We start from the raw sequence: 18,685 nt of genomic DNA on the forward strand, positions 1-18,685 counted from the left end.
ATCATATACACAAAAAAAGAAAAGAACCATATACTTTATCTTTTCTTACCTATATATAAACCTTGAACTTCTGCTGTATTTATGTTACCTTTTATACGATTATTAACAAAAATTCTTATCAAAAATTATTAATAAAAAATATCCAAAGGACTTTGGACTTCCTGTCAATTCCCGTTGTATAATTTTATTTTGATAGTGAATGTACCTACTATTATTACTCTGTTCTTTATATATTCTCTAATACAGTCTTACAACAATTTGTACCGTTGATCTTATTTCTCATATGTTTCTTTATCCAAAGTCAATCAAGTGCTGCCATAGACGATAAATCACTGGCATATTTTTGCACATATCTCTTTTTTTGTCCCATTTTCCCCCTTCAAATTCTTGTCTTGAATTACCCTTTAAACTGTTGGTCAATCGCGCCATTTCCACATATTCTTGTAGCTTATTCTGCCACTCCATTAAAGTCAGAACATTTTCTCCTTTCCATTTTTTTCTACTAGTGTTTGGGTGTATAAAAATATTTCTCTTAAGTTTTTCGGGATATCTTTACCAACAATACTTAGCAAACGCTTCTGGTTTTTTAAAAAAATGTTATTCCAAAGATTTTTTTCCAGATCGTCGTATACCAGGCCCCAAAATTCTCTTATTTTTCTACACGTCCACCACATGTGATACATGTTTACATTGCTTTCCCCACACCTCCAGCAATATCTCTCTCTCTCTCTCTCTCTCTCTCTCTCTCTCTCTCTCTCTCTCATTTCAGCAAATTAAATGCTGGTCTTTCACCATCCTGCCATAGTTTCTCATGTCTTGTTAACATGCGGCTTAGATTTCAGTGATGGGTTATGCCTTTGCTGAACATATATTCTTTCACCTACAAGACTTCCACAGACTAGGGCATTGCTCCTGAAGCAAGGACTGCACCAGGTTTATCATAGCGGCATGGATAGACTCCCCAGTGCTATTGCTGCTGTCTCTCTCATGATGGAGCTGCCATCGTGTGTCAGTGGTTTCATTGACGGAGGCTGCTACCGCCTGCACAGGGTAAAACCTGCACAGTTTTGCCCCCACCACCTTGCCTGGGAATGCTGGCCTTCTTCCTAAAGGAGCCAAACAGCCACTTGCCAATAATAATAATAATAACCTAATAATAATAACCTATTGAACAGGTCTGCCTTTAGATGTCTTCTAAAAGTTTGGTAGTTATTTTTCTCTTTGACATCTGGTGGGGGGGGCGTTCCACAGGGCGGGCGCCACCACCGAGAAGGCCCTCTGCCTGGTTCCCTGTAACTTGGCTTCTCGCAGTGAGGGAACCACCAGAAGGCCCTCAGCGCTGGACCTCAGTGTCTGGGCAGAACGATGGAGGTGGAGACGCTCCTTCAGGTATACTGGACCAAGGCCATTTAGGGCTTTAAAGGTCAGCACCAACACTTTGAATTATGCTCGGAAACATACTGGGAGCCAATGTAGGTCTTTCAAGACCGGTGTTATGTGGTCCCGGTGGCCACTCCCAGTCACCAGTCTAGCTGCCGCATTCTGGATTAGTTGTAGTTTCCGGGTCACCTTCAAATGTGGCCCCACATAGAATGCATTGCAGTAGTCCAAGCGAGAGATAACCAGAGCATGCACCACTCTGGCGAGACAGTCTGCGGGCAGGTAGGGTCTCAGCCTGTGTACCATATCAGCTGCCATTTTATTATCCCATAATGCAATGTTAGGGAGCACCCAATTGGCAGTGCTGGAGAACTCGCCCGGGGGGGTGTAGTCATGAGCAAGGGGGATTAAGCACCAGCTCAGGTAGATCCAACTGAGGCCCTTGGCTCTTGGGGTGCTCAACTGCCTTAAAGCAGGGACATCGCTGCTGCTGCATCGTGAGTGTTTGGAGTGTAAGGCCTCTCCCTCCTCAGGCTAATTCCATCTGGCCTAGGGGGCGGGGCCCAGGCTCACCTCCGTGATAGTTTTAAGGACACTGGTGCTGCTGCAGCAAATGCTAAAGATGTTTTATATATTTTAATGTGTTTTAAACGTGTTTTTATTGCTTATTTTGTTGTACCACCGTGAATGGTGGTTTTTATCTATGTATTTTTGTTTTGTTTCATCTTGTTTTGTTTTGGGGTGGGATATTGAGTGGCGTGGGGATTGGTTTTTGTTTGGGCATAATTGTTTCTTGGTTGTTTTGTTTTTCTATCTTGTAAATGGAGGTTATTATGAGGCTTGGGATTGCTACCGTGGAGGGGTGAGGGAGGTATGGCGGTGGGGGCAGATGTTATAGGCGAAGGGGATCGAGATACGGATATGCTCGTACCCCTTCCAATCTGCGCCCCATCCCGAGAGACGAGGGTAGGGTGAGCAAGGATTACTCACCTCCGTCACTGGTGTTTTGCAATGCCAGGTCTATAGGCAACAAAACCGCCACCCTGCGAGACTTCTTCACCTCGCACGGGGTTGACCTGGCTTGTGTGACGGAGACCTGGGTGCGCGAAGGGGTAACTGTTACCTTACGAGAGATGGCGCCCCCGGGTTTCTCCGTCCTCCACCAGTCGCGGACTGTGGGCCGGGGGGGAGAGGTGGCATTATTAATCCGAGAAGACTGTCCTTTCAGGGCTCTACCATCACCATCAATCCCCGGCATTGAATGTGTTGGCCTAGTGTGGGGCTCCGAGGAGAGCTTGGCTGTCTGGCTGGTGTACCGGCCATCTAGCGCACCAGCAGCCACCCTGTCAGGCCTGCTGGAGGCGGTGGCCGGCTGGGCCTTGGAGTTCCCTAACCTATTGGTATTGGGAGACTTCAACTTCCATGCTGATGCCGCTCCCTCCTCACAGGCTCTGGACCTGGTGTCTTCCATGGCGACACTAGGGCTCTCCCAGTTTGTTTCGGGCCCCACACATCAAGCAGGCCACACGCTGGATTTGATCTTTGGTGCCGGTATAGATGTGATCATGTCTCCTTCGATGAAGGTGCCATGGTCTGATCACTTCACTCTGAAAGCCAGGATTGACTTTCCACCCCCACCCTGCTTAGGTGGCGAGCCGATTTGGGCTCGTCCGCAGAGGCTGATGGACCCTGATAGATTCCGTCAAGCCTTGCGGGACCTTGCTCCCCCTGGCGACTCATTGACTGAGCTTGTTAAGGGCTGGAATACCCAGCTCCTGGCAGCCATCGATGAGATCGCACCTAAGCGCCCTCTGCGACCCCGCAGAAACCGGGCTCCCTGGTTTACCGAGGAGCTTCGGAAAATGAAGCGGGACCTCAGACGGCTAGAGCGAGTATGGCGGGGTGCCCATGACGGAGCCTCAAGAACATCTTATAGGGTTTTTATGAAAACCTATGAGATGGCTGTGAAGGCCGCTAAGAAGTCTTACTTCTCGGCCTCCATTGCATCCGCTAGCTCTCGCCCAGCGCAATTATTTAGTATAATTCGGTCTTTAACATCCCTTGAAGGACAGTCAAATTTAAATAACAATCTGACACACAGCTGTGAGGCATTTGCGAGCTTTTTTGTGGAGAAGGTCCTGTTGCTCCGCCATGACCTCCCTGCCAATTTGGATACAATAAAGGAACTGGAGGCCCCTCGACTGTCCTCGGGTCCAGTATTGGACCATTTTGACCGGATATCTCCAGCCGATGTGGACAGACTCCTCCGAGCTGGAAAGCCCACCACCTGTCCTCTTGACCCGTGCCCGTCATGGCTGATTAGAGTGTGTCCAGACGAGGTGCGGGCCCCCCTGGGGGATATCATCAATTTGTCCCTTGGCACCGGGATATTCCCAGGGGAATTGAAGGAGGCAGTGGTGCGTCCACTCTTAAAGAAAACATCATTAGATCCCTTAGATCTATCCAATTACCGCCCGGTCTCGAATCTTCCATTCCTGGGTAAGGTGATTGAGAGAGCGGTTGCTGAACAGCTTGGTAGGTTTCTGGATGAAACATCTGCTCTGGATCCATTCCAGTCAGGCTTCCGCGCTGGTCATGGGACCGAGACGGCTCTGGTCGCCCTAACAGATGATCTCCGCAGGCAGCTGGATCGAGGCAGGTCGGGGCTGCTGATTCTTCTAGATCTGTCAGCAGCCTTTGACATGGTCGATCACGAACTCCTGGACCACCGCCTTGCCGACGTGGGGATCCAGGGCACAGTCCTTCAATGGCTGCGCTCGTTTCTCTCTGGTCGGGGACAGAGGGTGGCGCTCGGGGGGGGGGGAATTGTCATCGCGCCACTCCTTGGTGTGTGGAGTGCCTCAGGGTGCGATTCTCTCCCCGATGCTTTTTAACATCTTTATGCGCCCCCTCGCCCAGCTTGTCCGGAGTTTTGGGCTGGGTTGCCATCAGTATGCTGATGACACCCAACTCTATCTGTTGATGGATGGCCATCCTGACTCGGCCCCAGACACACTGGCGAGATGTCTGGAAGCTGTGGCTGGATGGTTACGTGGGAGTTGGTTGAAGCTAAATCCTTCGAAGACAGAGGTCCTCTGGCTGGGGTGGGACAATATGGGATTGAGGGGGCAACTCCCATCTCTTGCGGGGGTGCAATTAGTGCCAGCACCGTCCGTTAAGAGTTTGGGTGTAATCTTCGATACCTCCCTATCTATGGAGGCGCAGATTACAGCTATAACAAAGGCGGCATTTTTTCATCTCCGCCAAGCTAAGCAGTTGGCCCCTTATCTCTCTCGCCCTGACCTAGCCACTGTGATCCATGCGACAGTCACCTCCAGACTGGATTATTGTAACTCGCTCTACGTGGGGCTGCCCTTGAGACTGACCCAGAAACTCCAGCGGGTGCAGAATGCCGCGGCGAGACTCCTTATGGGGTCTTCGCTGCAAGATCACATCCATCCGGTGCTATACCAGCTGCACTGGCTCCCGGTGGAGTACAGGATCAGGTTTAAGGTGCTGGTTTTAACCTTTACAGCCCTATACGGCCTAGGACCCTCGTACCTACGGGACCGCCTCTCCTGGTATGCCCCACAGAGAAACCTACGGTCTGCAAATAATAACATCCTCAAGGTCCCAGGCCTCAGAGAGGTTAGGCTGGCCTCAACTAGAGCCAGGGCCTTCTCGGCTGCGGCTCCAATCTGGTGGAACTCTCTGTCACAAGAGACTAGGGCCCTGTGGGACCTGACATCCTTCCGCAGGGCCTGCAAGACAGAGTTGTTCCACCAGGCCTTTGGTCAGGGCGCAGCCTGACTCCCTCCTCTGGCAACCTGCACAGAATCTTGCTTAATTAGTTGCCATTAATTCGATTTTAATTGATTTTTATAATGAAATATTTTTAGAATGTGTGAATATCTGATAGTTTGATTGTTTGATTGTTGTTAGCCGCCCTGAGCCCGGCTTCGGCTGGGGAGGGCGGGATATAAATAAAATTTATTATTATTATTATTATTATTATTATTATTATTATTAAATGGGCATGGATGCTGGGACTACCAGCTGAGGACCTCCTCTGAGCCTTTTGGGACATGGCATCCTGATTATGGGACACCCAGACAAACTCCCTCAGCCATACTCGGGACCAAGGGCCTTCTCGGTAGTGGAGCCCTCCCTGTGGAACTCCCTCCCACCAGATTTCAAAGAGAACAACAACTACCAGACTTTTCGAAGACATCTGAAGGCAGCCCTGTTTAGGGAAGCTTTTAATGTTTGATATATTATAGTATTTTAATTTTTTTTGGAAGCCGCCCAGAGTGGCTGGGGAAGCCCAGCCAGATGGGCAGGGTATAAATAATAAATTATTATTATTATTATTATTATTATTGGAGCTGAAGTCTAGGAACATGAAGGGTGGGCCGGGATGCCCACACTCTGCTGTACAGGATGTTCCTTGAGTGCCATAAATGTCAGGGAACAGTTGGTATCAAATGTGTCTGTCTCTTTGGACTCTCAAGGGAGGAAACTGCGGAAGATACTGGGTCAGGCTGTCCAGGAGGATGAGGAGGAGAAGGAAAGCAAACGTGGCATCGTCCACATAATGTGTGATTTGTAACTCCTGGTATTTTCTCTTGTTGTCGGTTATTATTGTTGTATTGATATTCTCCTACAGAGGCACTGCAATATCTTTTAGTTTAATGTTCTCATTTTGCTGATCTGCCATCTCTATATTAGGGTTATTACAGAAGTAAAGAAAAATGTGGCAGCCTTTTTTTTAAAATAAGTTTAAAACACTGCAGTTTTCAGGAAGAATCTTTACTGGTAAAAGGTTCTCATTCACCCCCCCCCCCCAGGAAGGATGTATTAGAAAAGCACTCTCTCTTTTAGTCGAGTTACAGTTAATTATTATAGCAGATCCACTGCAAAGTGTTGTTTTTAACAGCATCCTATAATTTGCAGGTCCAGCTCTCACAGAAAGCAAAAGGTCATTTCATTCATTTCTGCATCTTGACTCTTCCACAGGGGGGGAAGGAAAGGAAATAAGCACATTTGGCCAACACACATGAATGGGCCGTGCTGTGCTGACTTGCCCAAGGCTGCAATCCTATGCCCAATTACCTGGGGGTAAGCCACATGAGTGAAGTGAGAGTGAAGTGAGAGCTGGACCATAAAGAAGGCTTATCGCTGAAGAATTGATGCTTTTGAATTATGGTGCTGGAGGAGACTCTTGAATCATAGAATCATAGAATCATAGAATCATAGAATCATAGAATCATAGAATCATAGAGTTGGAAGAGACCAGAAGGGCCATCGAGTCCAACCCCCTGCCAAGCAGGAAACACCATCAGAGCACTCCTGACATATGGTTGTCAAGCCTCTGCTTAAAGACCTCCAAAGAAGGAGACTCCACCACACTCCTGGGCAGCAAATTCCACTGTCAAACAGCTCTTACTGTCAGGAAGTTCTTCCTAATGTTTAGGTGGAATCTTCTTTCTTGTAGTTTGGATCCATTGCTCCGTGTCCGCTTCTCTGGAACAGCAGAAAACAACCTTTCTCCCTCCTCTATGTGACATCCTTTTATAGATTTGAACATGGCTATCATATCACCCCCTTAACCTCCTCTTCTCTTGAGAGTCCCATGGACTGCAAGAAGATCAAACCTATCCATTCTGAAGGAATTCAGCCCTGAGTGCTCACTGGAAGGACAGATCCTGAAGCTGAGGCTCCAATACTTTGGCCACCTCATGAGAAGACTTCCTAGAAAAGACTCTGATGCTGGGAAAGATGGAGGGCACAAGGAGAAGGGGACGACAGAGATGGTTGGACAGTGTTCTCGAAGCTACTAGCATGAGTTTGACCAAACTGTGGGAGGCATGGGGAGGCATGGGGTCACAAAGAGGCGGACACAACTAAACAACAACAACAAGCCACATGAAATTCAATGAAAAGGCTGAGGAAGCATGTATAGGATCACAGGGAAACTTAAATCCCATCCATGCCTTACTTGTGTGGAGTGTGTTATTTGGAAATAGGGCTTTTAGCTCCACTCCTGATGTTGCATTGTTCACTGTTGTCTGGAGTGACAAGCCCAAGGGCTGAGCTTCTGCTTGTGTGTATGAGCCCCCCCCCCCGGTTAGGGTGCACACGCCCCAGTTGCATGGAGCCACCTTGGCATGTGAGTAGTTTTTGCTTCGCGCTATTTCTTCAAACATGCAGCTGCCTAGGAAATGAGTCACAATATTCAGGGTGTTCCTTAAAATATAGGTCTGCTTCAAGGAAACATGGTGATACCCTACATGAGAGTAAAACATGGAGAGGGCTTTCCTTTAACAGCAAATGTCTATATTTTTTAATCCCCTATATGTACACAAGAACTTTGTATTGCTGCCAACATGAATCTGACGCAAAGGCAATCTTGTGGCATGTGAACCAAAATGCAGCCAATTATTGAAATTTGCACTACTCTGAATTTTCCAGCGGAGTTTTCCAACCAAGAATCTGTGCAGAACTGCACATATCAGTGAAAATAACATAAAAATGCACAATGTTTGAGGAACCTTTTTTTTTGCGGGGGGAGGGGGGTTTAAAAAGAGAGAAACTGAAATATGCAAATGTGTCCATCCCTAATTTTCATTTAACTAATGGAGGCTGAAACTCAAATAACACATTGAATTGCAACTTCAGAATAAAAAGGAGCCTGTTGGTTTTCACAGGGCTTTACACATTGGGATGGGGGACTGATATCATTTGCTGTCCCATTCATACTGAGGAGGGTGTGTTTGTGTGTTTGTACAGGGAATTATTATGGATATGGTGCTGAAATACTGGTATTAAATAGCTATTAGTTTCTTGCGTTTGATGCATCATAAACCTGTCCGTTGTTGCATTTCCACTAGTGCACAGGTAAATTACTTTCTGGGTTGCGGTGACAGAGGGGGGAAATCACTTCTCAGTGCTAATAGATAAATAAAAATCAGCTAAAATGGGAGAGACGCAGTTCCATCATCACCAACAATTTGTCACAGGGTCTACCCCCCCCCCCGGCACATCTAAAATCTCAAAGAAAATGGCAATTTGAACTGAAATAGATTCAGAAGGCTGACAGGAATTACAAACATCCTGCCTGGTTACAAATGTGGAAAGCTCACTTTCAATAGCTGTTATCTGGACAGTGCAGCTTTCAAAACCATATCTAATGTTTTTGAACCTTGAGACATAAGCAGGTAGACATATCTCTGACTTCATTGCTGAAGGTAAAATTAGATGAGAAAAGGACTTGGGTTTCAAATAAGAAAATATATATGGTTCAATGGGATCCACATATGATTAGTTCTACTGCTATGTCAATTAAGCTGGAATGCAATCTGCGCACCATTTCAAAAAATGAATGTTTGACGCACATAGTCAACCAATTAAATGGGACTGGAAATATATTTCTGTCCCTTGAAATCTATGCCAGGTGACAGATATAATTGCTACAAAAAAAATGCAGTTTGGAACCCAAGGATGACACACACAATTCTGCAGTCCAGAGTCAATGATATCTGTATTAGCAAAGTCACTTAAATAACGCAGAAGGACTCCAGACATAAAAGTCCTGGTAATGCTTTACTAAGCAAAACAAAAACGGTGTATAATTAGAGGAGAAAGGAACAGAGAGTTTGCGTCTATCTTAGGTCAGGTCTTGTACATAGCAGGGAGAAATTTAACTAAACATAAAGAGGAAGATTCCCTCAGAACTACCCAGCCAATTAGAGCATGTGTTACCTCAGTGAATATCATGCCGCTCTGCTTGGTTGCTAAGCGCCTGGCCTCCCTGCAGCTACTTGACTTGAACACTAACAGAATTAATCCATAAGTTACAAACTGAATGACCCCTGCTGTTGCATTTCCAACAATATGTGAGAAAACTGGAGATGGGTACCCTTTTGAGAAATTAACTATGTAATGAAGCACAGTGATAGAAAGAAAGGCCCCCTTTCATACTGGCTGGATCTACACTGATCTGGGAAATGCTATTAAAAAATGCTATTAATAAATATAGCTCCCAATGCAATTCCCCATTGGCGACAGATCACTGCTCTTCAGCGCCCTCTGGTGTCACATTTTTATAACACATTTTTAACTCACCAGTGTAGATTAGTCCCCTGTTCCATTCCCTATTACACAGCAGTAACACACCGATATGCCTGTTGTCTTTGTCCATGGAGTTTTCTTGGCAGAGATACTGGAGTGGCTTGCCAGTTCCTGCTCCAGGTGGATCACGTTTGGTCAAAACTCTCCACTATGACCTGTCCATCTTGTGTGCCCTGCTTGGCATAGTTCATAGCTTCTCTGAGTTATTCAAGCCCCTTTGCCATGGCAAGGCAGTGATCCATGATGTATGGAAGTGAGAGCTGGACCATAAAGAAGGCTGATTGCCGAAGAACTGATCCTTTTGAATTATGGTGCTGGAGGAGACTCTTGAGAGTCCCATGGACTGCAAGAAGATCAAACCTATCCATTCTGAAGGAAATCAGCCCTGAGTGCTCACTGGAAGGACAGATTGTGAAGCTGAGGCTCCAATACTTTGGCCACCTCATGAGAAGAGAAGACTCCCTGGAGAAGACCCTGATGTTGGGAAAGATGGAGGGCACAAGGAGAAAGGGACGACAGAGGACGAGAGGGTTGGATAGTGTTCCTGAAACTACCAGCATGAGTCTGACCAAACTGCGGGAGGCAGTGGAAGACAGAAGTGCCTGGCGTGCTCTGGTCCATGGGGTCACGAAGAGTCGGACACGACTAAACAACAACAACACACGGCTGCCAAAATAGCCTTGATCAAAGAAAAAAAAATCGCAGCACCATGACATTCATTTTCAGAAGGGCCTATATAGGTTTGGAGTTGTCCCTCACATTGAATTGCTTTTTCATGTGACAAAAAAGGGAGTTCCTCTATACACGTAGCAGTGATAGTGAGTAACGTTTGGTGTTATGCATTTCAGGCCCATATGAAAACTGAGCTGGAAGGTGTTTAAAAGATACTTGCAAAACCATATCAAAAAATCAGAACTCCTATTAGAATAAACAAGTTCCGTTTCAAATACTGAAATACTAAACAAGATGGATAACAATGTGTAATAAAAAAAGAAGTATGAAATTAGGTTAAAGGTGTGTGAAAGAAAGTAATAGAAGTGGAAATAAATTGCAATTGAGTAGATTGGAAGTCTAACACAAAGGTGGGGTGAGGGGTGAGGGGTGGTGATGGGAAAATGAATTATCTGTGGGAATGAGTGTAGGTATGTTTGAACACTTTTAAGGATTGTATGAAATGTATGTTTGTATGCTTGTATATTCGCAATATGTGTGTAAAATTAAATAAAAATATTTTTAAAAGGAAAAAAAAACTGAGCTACCACTTGAGCGGATAACCAATGGGATCTCCGGCCAGTATCTGATGTGCAGCATTTCCTCCGCCACCTCTTCAGATCACTCGTGGATCCTGCTAAAAATAAAGCAGCCCTTAAATAAGAGGACTCGCTAATTTGCTCGAGCTCCTGTATTCTATTTTTAGGCCAGTTGCAAATACTATGACATTTGTGAGATTCTTCCCTCCTGCTTCAATAAGGAATTGCCGGGCCTGTTCCCTTCCTGCTGGTAGACCTAAAATAAATTAGCACCTTCTTCAGTCCCAGGAGAATTTCGAATTATAAGGAGGAAATGTTTGCATGTAAAAACGCTGATATAGAATAAGGCCCACCTTTTTGAAGGGGGGGGGGAGCCTTCTTTAAAATGCTTTCTCCATCTAGGTTTGTTTTTTTAAAACATTCAAATTAATGTACAAAGGCCACTTCATCTGGCTCATAGGGTCTGGCTTCCTACTGCATTTTAATTCAATTAACTTGAGTGGCTTCTCTTAAAAGAGTTGAGCTGTCCGTTTCCCAAAATAGCTTCCCTGCGATGAGGAGATCATACTGCAAAGCATCTACTTCTTTTTTTTAAGGCCCTGCAGAGATATTTAAATCAGCACGGTGATGTTCTTGCATGTCTGAAATCCACGCTCCTGCCACCCCACTGCAGATCTAGCTTGCCATGGCTCAGAGGCAAGGTCGCAGTGGCAGCAGTGTGGGCAAAGGTGCTGTATTGGTGGCGCTGGCAAAGCCCCAGTGAGGCTGGCAGTGGTGCAATGATGGGGGCAAGGTGTCAGCTGGGTGGTGGTAAAAATTTGCACCGCCTGAAGCAAATGGCTTCATCTTGCTGAATGCAGAGATTACCCCTGGGTGAAGTATCAATGCAAGATTCAGCTGCCAATGCACTTAGCTTCTGGAATTGTGGTGTGTGTGGGTGTGTGTGTATGCACGCACCATCTTGTTTCATTCAGGTCCCAGACTGTCTTGAGCTGGTTGTGCTTGTAGTTCCAGGGGGAACAGGCCTTTTCTATGGGTCAATCTACACCAGGCCTAGTCAAACTCAGCCCTCCAGATGTTTCGAGACTACAATTCCCATCACCCCTGACCACTGGTCCTGTTAGCTAGGGGATGATGGGAGTTGTGGTCCCAAAACATCTGGAGGGCCAAGTTTGCTTATGCCTGATCTACACACAGGAAAAAAACCGCTAGGAATAAGTCAGAAATTAAATGGTTATAACAAAAGGGGGGGAAACGCTATGGAAAATCTCCTAGATTTTTTTTGCTCTCTAGCACCATCTGGCGTTGCATGTTTATAATGCATTCAAAACACTGATTTTTTTAACTAATGTATCTGAGTCCTGTACTGTACTTGTGACCTAGGAATTGCTTATTCTCTAAAAAGAAGCATCCAAAAATGCCTAAGCTGCATTTCTCCACTACATTTCCCATCTTTGCTTCCAAACATGAGTCTTCACTGCATTATTCTGATAAGATCTCAGTGATTTGCCTCAGTTTCACAAGCTACCTCCCTTCTCTTTTTTGTGGCTCTGCTGGGTGACTGCTACCACTCAGTGGATTTGTAACTGGCTGACTGACCGAACCCAAAGGGTGTTCATCAATGGTTCCTCTTCATCATGGAGAAGAGTGACTAGTGGGGTGCCACAGGGTTCTGTCTTGGGCCTGGTCTTATTCAACATCTTTATCAACGACTTGGATGATGGACTCAAGGGCATCCTGATCAAATTTGCAGATGACACCAAACTGGGAGGGGTGGCTAACACCCCAGAGGACAGGATCACACTTCAAAACGACCTTGACAGATTAGAGAACTGGGCCAAAACAAACAAGATGAATTTTAATAGGGAGAAATGTAAAGTATTGCACCTGGGCAAAAAAAAAATGAGAGGCACAAATACAAGATGGGTGACACCTGGCTTGAGAGCAGTACATGTGAAAAGGATCTAGGAGTCTTGGTTGACCACAAACTTGACATGAGCCAACAGTGTGACGCGGCAGCTAAAAAAGCCAATGCAATTCTGGGCTGCATCAATAGGAGTATTGCATCTAGATCAAGCGAAGTAATAGTGCCACTGTATTCTGCTCTGGTCAGACCTCACCTGGAGTACTGTGTCCAGTTCTGGGCACCACAGTTCAAGAAGGACACTGACAAACTGGAATGTGTCCAGAGGAGGGCAACCAAAATGGTCAAAGGCCTGGAAACGATGCCTTATGAAGAACGGCTAAGGGAGCTGGGCATGTTTAGCCTGGAGAAGAGGAGGTTAAGGGGTGATATGATAGCCATGTTCAAATATATCAAAGGATGTCACATAGAGGAGGGAGAAAGGTTGTTTTCTGCTGCTCCAGAGAAGCGGACACGGAGCAATGGATCCAAACTACAAGAAAGAAGATTGCACCTAAACATTAGGAAGAACTTCCTGACAGTAAGAGCTGTTTGACAGTGGAATTTGCTGCCAAGGAGTGTGGTGGAGTCTCCTTCTTTGGAGGTCTTTAAGCAGAGGCTTGACAACCATATGTCAGGAGTGCTCTGATGGTGTTTCCTGCTTGGCAGGGGGTTGGACTCGATGGCCCTTGTGGTCTCTTCCAACTCTATGATTCTATGATTCTATGATTCTATAAAGGCATAGGTTTCATCCTTACTAAGCAGAGCAATTTAGGAACTAGAGAAGGAAACAAATCTCTTCAGGTTCCCAACATCCCTTTGCCTTTTCCCCTTTCCATCTTGAACTGCCACTCTTCTAATTCCTTTCCCCTTCCTTTTCAATCTTCATGCTCCATCCAGTGTTGTGGGTTTTTGGGGGTTTTTGTTTTTTTAAAAATTGCATCAGTAAAAATTATGCTGCACCAGACCTGTTGCTTAGCATTCAGGAGACAGGTAATATATATATATATTATGACATGTTTCAGTAAGTTAGATGTTAGTTTTCTAAAACTTGGCTGCAAATTGCAGAAACATTACTGCCTTCTTTCTTGTTTGTTACTAAATTGAATTCATGCGACACATGAGAGGGAGAGAGAGAGGGAGAGGGAGAGGGAGAGGGAGAGGGAGAGGGAGAGAACACAGCATTATTTGAAGTGTATTTGCTTGGAAGCAAGTGCCAGTGGTGCAGTGGGCAGACAAGGCAGGGAAGCATAGAACCAGGATACCCAACCCATGAGCAAGAGTGATGATGTAATCTTTCAGAGTGCCGGGGAAACTGTCAAAGCCTCCTGGCTCTGGCAAGTGAGCATTGTGACAATAAATCTTGCTGCACCAGAGAGGTTTACAAAATTATGATGGAGGAGATCAGGGAATGAGAACAGTAGCCAAGCAGAGGCTAGGTACTCCTTTCTTTTTTCTTTGATGGGGTTCCATGCTGGCACCTTAAATGGTTAAAAATGTAAAGGACCCCTGACAGTTAAGTCCAGTTGGATAGCTAAGGTCTAATCCAGGGGTAGGCAACCTAAGGCCCGTGGGCCGGATGCTGCCCAATCGCCTTCTCAATCCGGCCGTGGATGGTCTGGGAATCAGCATGTTTTTACATGAGTAGAATGTGTCCTTTTATTTAAAGTGCATCTGTGGGTTATTTGTGGGGCCTGCCTGGTGTTTTTACATGAGTAGAATGTGTGCTTTTATTTAAAATGCACCTCTCAGTTATTTATGGGGCACAGGAATTTGTTCATCCCCCCCCCATATAGTGCGGCCCACCACATGGTCTGAGGGACGGTGGACTGGCCCATGGCTGAAAAAGGTTGCTGACCCCTGGTCTAATCCACTCATTAGTCTGGTCTTTTCATTTTCAGAGATCTAATCCTTCAAGCACATTGAGAAATAATCCATTGTGGTGGAAGGACTGGTGGTGTCACGGGAGAAACATAACCTTTTTCTGGTCTGCAGTTCTGGTCTGGTCCATTTTGTGGTGTGCAGTTGTACTTCTGCATCAATACAGAGCACAAACATCCTGAACTTTTGCAGGAATTCACACAGCGACCGTGGCTGAGTGATGAACAAGCCTGGAGGGCAAGATGCTTCTGCAAAGCAAGAACTTAATGTGTGTCTTCCTGACTCTTCTGTTGCTCTAGGGCAATTGGTGGAAATGGAAAGCTCTTTGTGCTAGAACTTTTCTGGCAGGCATGAGGCCGCTGAAGAAGGAAGTTGCTTTTATCTATTGTTTCCACTGTTATCAGGTGCAACTTGCCTGGTGGAGCAGAGTTGCAGTCACAGCCTCCTGGAAGCATCACTGGGACTGAACGGACGCACACCCTTGTGCAAATTAATTGAAACAAACAATGTAGTTTATTGTACAAAACTCACATATATGTACCGGTACATTAGTGATGGATATGACTTCTGCTATTTTCAAGCAGCATTTGAACACAGTTTGGCATGGAGTCTACTAGTTTCGAACAGTCACTGTTGATTTCCGGATCCCTGTACCAGACTTGAATCAGTGCCTGAATGAGCTTCTCCATAGTCGTACAGTGGTGCCTCGCAAGACGAAAAGAATCTGTTCTGAGAGTTTCTTCGTCTAGCGGTTTTTTCGTCTTGCGAAGCAAGCCCATTAGCGGCTTAGCGGATTAGCGCTATTAGCGGCTTAGCGGCTTTTAGCGGCTTAGCGGATAAGCGGCTTAGCGGCTTAGAAAAAGGGGGGGAAGGGGAAAAAAGTCGGGAAAACTCGCAAGACATTTTCGTCTTGCAAAGCAAGCCCATAGGGAAATTCGTCTTGTGAAGCACCTCCAAAACGGAAAACCCTTTCGTCTAGCGGGTTTTTCGTCTTGCGAGGCATTCGTCTTGCGGGGCACCACTGTACAGTCTAAAGCACGGAGGCAACTTTGCCTATAGCCCACAAATTCTCAATGGGGTTTAAATCCAGGGAATTCCCTGGCCAATCAAGTACCTGTATTTCCTGCTTTGTCATGAATTTCTTCACCACTTTCGATGCGTGACAGGGGGCTAGGTTGTGCTGCAATATCCCAGTACTGTCAGGATACCTCTTTTCCAGCTCTGGAATAACTTTTCCATAGAACCTCAATATCGGGCATAGGCAACCTCGGCCCTCCAGATGTTTTGGGACTACAATTCCCATCATCCCTGACCACTGGTCCTGTTAGCTAAGGACCATGGGAGTTGTAGTCCCAAAACATCTGGAAGGCCGAGCTTGCTTATGCCTGCTCAACATATTGCAGTGAGCGCATCATTCCTTCTATTTGCTGCAGGCTTCCAACACCATAATGATGCACTGACTTTTCGTGTTTGTTTTGAGTATAGGATTACGAGTAAGATAGAAAACATGCTTTGTTTCAATTAATTTGCACAAGGGTGTAGCAGCGAGACCACCAGATTGGCTCCACCAGTGTCCCCACACAGTCCCCTGGCCACCACCTGTCTCAGCCCCTGCAGCCCCAACCTCAGCTTCCCCTTCTCCTCCTGGATGCTGCAGTGCTGGTGTTCCTGTAGTTGCACCTCGCTGGGTGAGTTGCTTGTTTTATTTTCTACACTTGATTCATTGACTATTTAGGTGTTTGATCGTTTTTGTTTTTAAGGATTGTGTTGTTTTCTTTTTCTTTTATGATTTTTGGAAATGCCCCCAGCCATGGGATGAAATAATAAAGGAAGAGCTTCAGAGTACAGAAAGGGTTTGCCAAGTTGTTCAATTGGTTTTATTATAACACTTGAAAAATAACTGGAAACTGAATTGCTTTTTTCAGAAAACTAATTTGGGAATAGTAAAGGCAAAGGTAAAGGGACCCCTGACCATTAGGTCCAGTCGTGACCGACTCTGGGGTTGCGGCGCTCATCTCACTTTATTGGCCGAGGGAGCCGGCGTACAGCTTCCGAGTCATGTGGCCAGCATGACTAAGCCGCTTCTGGCGAACCAGAGCAGCGCACGGAAATGCTGTTTACCTTCCCGCTGGAGTGGTACCTATTTGTCTACTTGCACTTCGACGTGCTTTCGAACTACTAGGTTGGCAGGAGCAGGGACCGAGCAACGGGAGCTCACCCCGTCACGGGGATTCGAACCACTGACCTTCTGATCGGCAAGTCCTAGGCTCTGTGGTTTAATCCACAGCGCCACCCACGTCCCTTGGGAATAAGCAGCTTAAAGATAGCAAATCCTCCTGGTACATGGAAGGCTAAAGGACTGGCCCATCTCTGTCTTGTCCTCCCTAAGTGTGACTGCACACCGAGGAGCACTTGGCAGGGGCCGCAAAAGATCACTCTCTGCCTTCCTGGCTAGCCACCACTTCTCCCAATCTCTCTAATGGTGAGCTTTTGGGGAGTGAGGCTCATCATTTAGCAATGGCAATACAATGGTACCTCTAGTTACAAACTTAATTCATCCTGGAGGGCCATTCTTAACCTGAAACTGTTCTTAACTAGAGGCGTGCTTTCACTAGTGGGGCCTCTTGCTGCTGCTGCGCCGCCGGCACACGATTTCCATTTTCATCCTGGGGCAAAGTTCTCAACTCAAGGTAACTCTTCCAGGTTAGCGGAGTTTGTAGCCTGAAGCATTTGTAACCTGAGGTGTTTGTAACTTGAGGTACCACTGTAGTACAGCTCCTTTTCCCCCCAGATCCCCCCCCTTGTTATTGTGCAAGTGGCAGCAGTAGAAAATGTGCCCCAGAGCTGGTGTCAAATGGCCACTACAAAAATAAAATAAAAAGATAGCAATTATTCAGAGAAAAATATACCAAGTGGCTTTCTTTTCCAGAAGAATGAGGTAAAAAAATACTCTTTGTCTTCTGGGGCGGGGGGAGATCATCCTCATGTTGAGGACACTTTCCTCAACATGTCCAGTTGGATGAAAATTTATGGGAGGATGTGCAACAGTGTCTGTTAGCCTATTATCCGAACAGAATGTCAGTCCATGGGTTTCATGACGAGTCCACACACAATAAAAGGAAATGGAGAATTCTGACCATTTACTTCACATTTAATTAGCCTATAACAAAGAGAAGCAGGTATTAGACAGGAATGGTATTCAACATCTACATGGACTTCCATTTTATTTCAGTAAAAGTGTCTTAATTGGCAAACCCACATTGGCAGACTCTTTTTATTCCACACAGCCTGTTAGTCCATCGGATGAGTCTCTCTCAAAAGAGCAGAGATGTTGCTTGCCTAGAGCGTTCGCCATAATGCCTGCTCCACACCAGGTGGCCAGCCTCGTGGCTGTAGCGGTGAGCCAACGACACCAGAACCAATCTCACGGAACACCTGGCAGGATTGTCAAAATTGGTCTTCTGTAAAATGGGCAAAGCAACCCTAACCCCAGCTGGACAGCAGTAGGAGGGTGATGAAGTGCCATAGCCAGGGCCACATCTGCAATGTCACTGCTCATGCCAGCCAGGATGGAAGGCGGGTGGTGGGAGGAAAGTCTTAGCTCGGTCCAATGATGTCTAGTGATGGGTGGTGAGCTCAGGAACCTAGGCTGGCTCAGTCCCTCCCTGCAATGGGAATGATCCACTGGGGGGGGGGGTTCTTTCTGTGGGCTGCCACCCACACTTCCACCTGCCTGCACTTTCCATAGGGAGGGTGTTGAGGTCTGCATGAGAGGAGGGACACCACTCCAGCAATGAAGGTCAGAGCAGCTGTTTTGGACCTGCTGGAGGGAGACTAAATATTTGGAATGCAGCCTTAGAAAGACGGATCTTGCAGTGGGACTCCATTTATTAGCTAAGCCCCCACGCCAAGGTACAGCTTTCAGCCTGCATCTACTGTAAACGGTAAAGGTAAAGGGACCCCTGACCATTAGGTCCAGTCGTGAACGACTCTGGGGTTGCAGCGCTCATCTCACTTTATTGGCCGAGGGAGCCAGCGTACAGCTTCCGGGTCATGTGGCCAGCATGACTAAGCCGCTTCTGGCGAACCAGAGCAGCGCATGGAAATGCTGTTTACCTTCCCGCTGGAGTGGTACCTATTT

At 46.3% G+C, this 18,685-nt stretch overlaps 1 protein-coding gene across 2 annotated transcripts in view; it reads right to left on the reverse strand.

The window, feature by feature from the left end:
• Positions 1–17,674: 17,674 nt before the first annotated feature.
• Positions 17,675–18,685, reverse strand: part of SEMA3E (semaphorin 3E) — a 185,844-nt gene continuing 184,833 nt past the window's right edge. For both annotated transcript variants that reach the window (XM_083738743.1, XM_083738744.1), the window contains exon 18: positions 17,675–18,679. The gene's annotated coding sequence lies outside the window, so the exon portion shown is untranslated. The remainder of the gene's footprint in view (positions 18,680–18,685) is intronic.

This window comes from Podarcis gaigeae, assembly GCF_964106915.1.
Source record: "Podarcis gaigeae genome assembly, chromosome: 5".
In the NCBI taxonomy this organism is placed as follows: domain Eukaryota; kingdom Metazoa; phylum Chordata; class Lepidosauria; order Squamata; family Lacertidae; genus Podarcis; species Podarcis gaigeae.